Source organism: Lathyrus oleraceus, chromosome 5, assembly GCF_024323335.1.
Source record: "Lathyrus oleraceus cultivar Zhongwan6 chromosome 5, CAAS_Psat_ZW6_1.0, whole genome shotgun sequence".
Classification (NCBI taxonomy): Eukaryota; Viridiplantae; Streptophyta; class Magnoliopsida; order Fabales; family Fabaceae; genus Lathyrus; species Lathyrus oleraceus.
Genome location: NC_066583.1, coordinates 17,542,349 through 17,550,215, shown reverse-complemented (window position 1 = coordinate 17,550,215; position 7,867 = coordinate 17,542,349). Strand labels below are relative to the sequence as shown.

The following is a 7,867-nucleotide window of genomic DNA, read 5'->3' as shown; positions in this document are numbered from 1 at the left end:
TGGCATTCAGGCCAGTTTCCGGTATCCAGACCGAAGTGGCATCCAGGTCAGTTTCCAATTTTCAGATCGAAGAAGTTTCCGACATTCAGGTCGATGCAACTTGTGGCATTCAGGCCCGTTTCCGGTATCCAGACCGAAGTGGCATCCAGGCCAGTTTCCAATTTTCAGATCGAAGAAGTTTCCGAAGATCAAGTTGGAGTACTTGGGGCATTCAGGCTAGTTTTTCCGATTTCCAGATCGAAGTGGTGTTCAGACCAGATTTTCGATGATCAGACCAACATTGATACTCTCATATTCCGATGCTTAGTGTTCAGACTAATGTGCGGCGTTCAGGCCATGGGTATTCCTGTGTTACCATTTATTTTGGTATCCAGATCAACTTGCTGTTTCAGTACTCAGGCCGATTTTCGCCATACCAGCCAGATTCTTCTTTTGAGATTGCTCCTTTGCCGATTCTGACAGGCATTGTTAATTATTTCATGGGGATTCAGGATCAAAATCTGGGTCTTCTTAATATTTAACCATCTCCCACAATGATCATATGAAGAACGTCCTGCTTCATATTCTCTAGTTAAAGATGTTTAAATAGGGGCAGCTGTCATACCCCGATTTTGGTCCTAAATTTTTTATGTTTGTTTGGCATGCTTGGCCTAACCTTACTTTGGTTTTATATGAGGATTGTTTTTTTTGATCCAAAGTCATGGTGTTGTGATTGTGGATACATCTATGGTCTGGGTCATCTGAACAACCAAGTTTCTTGTGTTTCTAGCCACTTGCCAGTCATGTTATTGGTTCATGGATACTATGTCAAAACCCTAACCTTATGGTCTCATTTCATGGCCTTGTTCATGTACATCAAAAGTCATCCAAGTCATAAAAAAAACAATTTGGAAACCAACTTCAAACCATTTTGTTAATCCATTTCAATTTATTTCATGTCATTCTAAACCATCACATTTGATTCTACAAAAAAAAAGGTACAAGTCTTGACAATTTTGACCAATTGTTGACTTTGGTCAACAGTTGACTTTTGGTCAACGTTGACCAAAGTCAATCCAAAATCCAAAAGCCCAAAATTCTCACCACAATCATCAATCATTTGTCCATTTACAAGAAAAATGCAAATAAAATTGCATTTTAACCAATTGTTGACTTTGGTCAACAGTTGACTTTTTGGTCAACTTTGACCAAAGTCAACCCAAACTCCAAAAAACCCTAAACTTCACCCGTGCCGTCAAGTCCATTATCTCGTGAATCAGTTAATATTCAACCTCAAAATACGATAAGGAATGGCACTAGCAACAACACAGTAGCAAATTCGATGAGTTCTCTTTCTTCACCTTTGACTTCTGCTGCTAAGAATGATGGAACAGTTGCTTTGGTTAAATCTGGCTCCGAAATTGTCAAGACTACCCCTGCAGATGAATACTGCCAGCAGGCTTTGCTGTCCTTGATAGAAAAGGTCCCCATAAATTATTCTGTTCATCATGTGGTCACCAAAATCCTATCAACTTGTGTGAAACTATCGCAAAAGTTGATGACTCGATCTCTTTGATGTCAGCAAAATCTTCAGGAAATTGGCCGGATGATAGCATGACAAAGGATCTGTTTGTATTTTTTGCTTCCTCAAAGTTCAAACATGCATGCCGTGAACACCTCCATTTCTTAGCTGCACGGTGCAGTGTAGCACCTGCCCGCATATTATCTGATTTTTTTATAGATGAAGGTGTTCCTGCTGCAGTTTGGGTTGAAAGTCTTCAGTGCTATGCATTTCTATGTAGTCTGTCGCAAGATAAATGGCAAATTGAACTTTTGGCGAATTTCCTTCTATTCTTGTTCCATTGGCTGGTGATGATCAGATTGTAAGGGTTGCAAACTGATTGGAAAATACACAATCATCAAACCAAAGTTACCCTGCATAATTGAAGAAAATGAAAATGTGGATGAGATTGCTGGTACGTTCCAACAAGGCATTGGTCTAGAAGGAATGAATGAGTCCTTAATTTAAGTAGTGGTTCCAATACCGTTAACCATGCTACAGATGCCATAGAATGATTGAGTCCCATTGTAAGTTCAGTTGCCACAGTTTGATGATCTTATTAGGAAGCTTGGTGTGAGAGCACGGTTTTGACTACGACCAAAAGCCATTCTGCATAAAACCGCCGAACCTGCAGAAACAGAACAAGTTAAAGGAAAATGCATTAATGTTTAATTTGTCGGCTTACCGATGGAATCGCGCCCTACACGTCCTTCAAATGAATTTCATGATGGAATTAACAATTCATAGGCATCAAACCGGGCTGGTCAAAACAACACCCAATCTGCAAAATAGCTAGCATGGCTGATTTCGTTTCCTTCCAGTCCATATATCTCTAGCCGGACCGTTTTTCAGTTCACTCAACCAAGTCATATTCATAACAGAGCCATAACTAAGTTTGAAAGCAACCAGTCAAAAGTGTGATCTTTGATCTTTAGCGCAAACACATTCATGAGCAAATTTGTAAGGCCTGCGGAATGGAAACGGACGATTTTCATAAACTGTCGCCGACCTGTTTTGGACCATATATTATTCTTACAGCATACGTGAATAAAATTGAAAAAAACCAAAAACAATGCTTCCCATGTTGTTCTTTGAGAAGCCCTTGCTCTGGTAATGCATCTTGATGCTGAAAGGAAGGTGACATGTTATCAGTCATGAAGCATTAAATGATAGAGATGCTCATTTTACTGATCAGAGTTCTATGAATGGCATGGTAAATCCGTCTTTCAGGGATACATGGACTGATGAATATGGGATAAATAGGCATTTTAATCCTAATCAGCGTGTAGGTACATTGGAAGACCGGTTATTGTCTTGAATGGGACAAAACTTTAATAATTTTTATGTGGCAGACCATCTAATGTTGCAGAAGCTGCAGGCTGAACGACTTCATCAGCAGCAGCCAGATGGTGGATTCGCTTGCGGCGGGGATGAGCGGGTTGAATTTTGAAGATACCGGTGATGATGATAATTATGAGTTTGGTAAAGGGGATTTCACTGAACATGCTTGCCGTTATTGTGGGGTGTCTAATCCAGCTTGCGTCGTTAGGTGCAATGTACCTTCGTGTCGCAAATGGTTCTGTAATTCTAGGGGAAACACTTCTGAATCGCACATCGTTAATTACCTAGTTCGGGAAAAGCATAAGGAAGTCTGGCTGCACAAAGATAGTCCACTTGGAGAGGCAATTCTTGAATGCTACAACTGTGGATGTCGTAATGTGTTTCTCTTTGGATTTATTTCTGCAAAGACAGAAAGTGTAGTTGTTATTCTTTGTCGTGAACCTTGTTTGAGTGTCAATGCTTTGAAGGATATGAATTGGGACCTTAGTCAATGGTGTCCCTTGATTGATGATAGGTGTTTCTTGCAGTGGCTCGTCAAGATCCCATCTGAACAAGAGCAGTTAAAGGCACATCAAATAAGTGCACAACAAATAAATAAGGTGGAAGAACTGTGGAAGACAAACCCTGATGTTTCGTTTGAAGACCTTGAGAAGCCTGGTGTAGACGATGAGCCTCAGTCTGTGGCTTTGAAATATGAAGATGCATGTCAGTACCAAAATGTATTTGCACCTCTCTTTAAGCTTGAAGTTGATTATGAAAAGATGTTGAAAGAATCACAAAGTAAGGACAACGTTACAATTCGATGGGATTTTGGTCTCAATAAGAAACGTGTTGCATATTTTGTATTTCCAAAGAAAGATAATGAGTTACGGCTCGTACCTGGTGATGAGCTACGTTGGCGCTATTCCGGTGAGGCTGCACATCCTTCTTGGCAGTCAATGGGTCATGTGATTAAGCTAACTGCACAAGAGGAGGTTGCGTTGGAACTTCGGGCTAGCCAGGGGGTTCCAGTTGATGTCAATCATGGTTTTAGTGTTGATTTTGTTTGGAAAAGTACCAGCTTTGATAGGATGCAAGGAGCTACGAAAACTTTTGTTGTTGATGAGACAAGTGTCAGCGGGTAAATATGTCACCACTTACTGGGTCATGAAGTTGAGGTTCAGATGGTGCGTAATGCATTGCCTCGTCGCTTTGGTGCTCCAGGGCTTCCGGAACTGAATGCATCACAAGTTTTTGCTGTCAAGAGTGTTTTTTAGAGGCCTATTAGTTTGATTCAAGGACCACCTGGTACTGGTATTACTGTAACATCAGCAGCACTTGTATATCACATGGCCAAACAAGGCCAGGGACAGGTTTTGGTTTGTGCACCCAGTAATGTAGCCATGGACCGGTTGGCTAAAAATAAGTGCTACTGGATTGCAGGTTGTGAGGCCATATGCAAAGTCAAGGGAAGCTGTGAGTTCACCTGTTGAGAATTTAACTCTTCACTATCAGGTTCGACATCTTGACACATCTGATAAGAGTGAACTTCATAAGTTACAACAGCTGAAGGATGAACAAGGAGAACTTTCTAGCAGTGATGTCTCATTACACTTTAAGAGGTTTCCTAGACACTGCAGCACAGTTTGTTGTTGCTGCTGTCACTGGATACTTTCATTCTATAGCATGTGCAGCAAATTCAAAAGGTGTTGACGGGAGTTTACAGGATATTCTTTCGCCTTTTAACACTATGGTCCAACCATGGAGCTATTGCAGAAGTTCAAATGGCCCTAACGAAAGGATTTTCCCTAGTTAATATCAACACCTAGCTAGTTGTTCTGCCTCAAATAATTGCCAGGATACACTCTAATAACCATGCCGTGAGAGAGTTGATACAACCACTGTTGGTTCGAATTGGGCAAAACCATCCACAGGCTCTCATGTATCCTTTGCTTGAATTCTTATGCCCGACACATCTGTAAAGTTCTGGCTGATGCAGGCACAAGGATCATTTTGTTAGAAAATTTGTTGCTGGAGCTGCTCCGTTTCATTGAAGATTTTCTTATAGAAGGAAAAGTTATATCAAAATACATAGTACCTACTGAGACCTCATCTGATATTGATTTCAGAAATGATTGTTTTCTCGATGGCGTAGACACATCATGTTCTAAAGAAGCTACGGATGAGCAGTTGGTAGCGGCGGGTATTATACTAGCATCAAATATGTCGCGCCAACGCTTTCTATGCACAGGAAATATGCCACTATCGAGTAACACATTAGGGAGGCTCCCATCTGGAACATTATGGCAGCAGTTCATCATACTTCCCCACCTCTTTCCTGCAAACATCAAACAACACATATTATATTAAAGTGAATTCGCAGCAGTGAATAGCCTTTTACCGGCGGTAAAAAGTCCACAAGCAACAAAAGGAATTGAAACATTTTCAAAAAGAAAGTACAAGGTACATGTTACCTTTTTCAGAATAAGCACCAAAACAGGATAGACAAACTGGCAGCACCAAAAGCACTTCCAAGTCCAACACCCCTTTGATCTCAGTGGCTAATTCAAGAGACCTTAGCAGTGTGACTATAAAAGAGAGGCCACTGCTCACTAACAGGAAGGCAAAAAAAAACCCCTAGTTTTTGGAGAGGATTGGCGGCTACCATTCAGAAAAGAAAAGGAGAGAATCGAAGGCAGCGCTTACTCACATTCATCGGTCGAGCTCGCCGCAACCGGTTAGATTCTTTTCCGAGCTTTATTTCCATGTTTCGATTATGCTTTGAACTCCATGTTTGATTTAGCAACACCGCTGCTTGTGATGTTAACTAGCTGTTAAGATTTTGATTTTCAAAATGAAAAGAAAACTGAGCTTTGGATTCGTCGTTACTGTTTTCAACATGAGCTTTGTTATTCATAGTTACTGTTTTCAACTTTGTATTTTATTTAAAAGGTTTGGTGCGGCTTCTGTTATAGTATGTATTAGTGTTTGAAACTGTATAACACGGATAGTTCTAGTCCAGTGGTAGGAATGTTGTTTGATAAACCCTAGGTTCTAGGTTTGATCCTTGGTCTGCAGCATTTTTTTCAGTTTTAACATATTTTCTATTTTTTATTAGTTTTTATTATTATTACCACTTTTTCTTATTTTAAACCTTTTATTTTTATTTTTATTTTTCTCCTTTTTTTTTTAAACACTTGTTGATTTTAATGTTAAACATCGATTTTAATTTATGGGTTTAACGATTTCCATGTTGTTCATCCATGATTATTTTTATCGATATATTGATGGTATTTCGCCGCGTTTCGATTAATCGCATATGACATTTCAATTATTGTCAACATGCGCAAACTGGCTTTGAGCACATTATTTAGGTTTTGTGTGTCCCTCAATTTCCATCCTTGCAAATCCCGATTTTACCCTTTTTTCAATTTAATTTTTAAGTGTGTTGTAAATATAACTTGTTGTGTTATTTTCTTCACATGGCTTACTCTTGGGCCTTCTTACAATGAGACAGTTCTCTTGCACTTACACTCATACATTGCATTATTTGTTGTTTGGGCCCGATTTAATTATTTCAGTATTTCAAATCCCCATTTGACAAAATGTACCCCACTCCCCCGATGTGTAATAATTTTACTGCTTTTCATTTCTTTATTTGCTTGACTGTTTAGTTAGCTACTAACACAAGAATAAAATCAACCATTTCCGAAAGATAAAAAAAATAAGACTCGATCCAACGTCGAGTGTTTTCTCAAATAAACAAATCAATTCATTTCTCCCTCCTATTCTATTCCATTTCTTTCCAACTTTCATCAAACGCTTGATTCAACGTCAAGCCATTTTCTCTAATAAAAACTCAAAAAATATTAATTCATAGTCAAGACTTTTTCAATAAAGATGGAAGTGGAACGTGGTGTATACCACGCACTCCTGAGACTAGGATTCGAGATGTATATCTCGCCAATCCTAGCTCTCGCCATCATCCAATTTATCCACTTTGTTTTCTCAAACACTCATTCAAATCTTTCTCAAACGTCCATCAATACTTGATCTAGGTCAAGTCATTTTCACAACAAAACTCAAAATACCTAATTCTTATTTAACACTTTTTCAATAAAGGTGGAAATGGAACATGGTGTATACCATGCACTCCTGAGGTTAAGATTCGAGACGTATGCCTCGCCAATCTTAACTCTCGCCATCGTCTAAAATTGTCAATGCGGTTTCTTCAAACCCTTTCTCAATCAAACCCAAAAATACTTAATCTCTATTAAACACTTTTGCAAATAAAGATGGAAATGGAACATGGTGTATACCATGCACTCCTGAGGCTAGGATTCGAGATGTATATCTCGCCAATCCTGGTTCTCGCCATCACTCAAAGCACATCCAACCAATCAAACTCTTTTTTTTCTCGTCGTCGTGCGACCAATCAAAAACCTTTAAAAATGAAAATATCTTGTCTTAAGAGATACAAAACATTGTTTCGACCACGATTGTTGAGTAGAGATAGATGACGCTTTTCCGAATATAGATTTGTAAATCCTAACACCTAAGTACATATTGCATGACAACTCTAGGGCAGAGTTTCCCCCACTTCTAGACCTTTCTGAGCGTCTCCGATCTTGTGGCATGTAGTCCGTTCTATTGCAAAGAGGTAACTGCCTAAGACTCGATTCAGCGAGCTGCGACACCTACTGCTAGGACGTGAACACATCGCCCACTCTCCTTTGACACAACTGGTGTCCTCCTTTTGTAAGTCCATGTTCAGATGGCAATCCCTATGTAGCCGAACTACGGCAACTCTGATTCTCATGTTCAGATGAGATACGTAGGCACAAGATGCGATGTCTTGCCGAGTTTGACTAATGACTAACAACTAATCCTTGTTTGCTTTCGCCCTCGTTGCGATCCTTTCTCTCGCCCTCGTTGCGATCGAGACCTTCCCTTTCTCTTGCCCTAGTTGCAATCGAGACCCTTGTTCCCATAGTTAGCCGAACTACA

At 39.7% G+C, this 7,867-nt stretch overlaps 1 pseudogene; it reads left to right on the top strand.

The window, feature by feature from the left end:
- The first annotated feature begins 1,321 nt into the window (after positions 1-1,321).
- Positions 1,322-4,573, top strand: LOC127078486 (regulator of nonsense transcripts 1 homolog; annotated as a pseudogene).
- Positions 4,574-7,867: the final 3,294 nt, after the last annotated feature.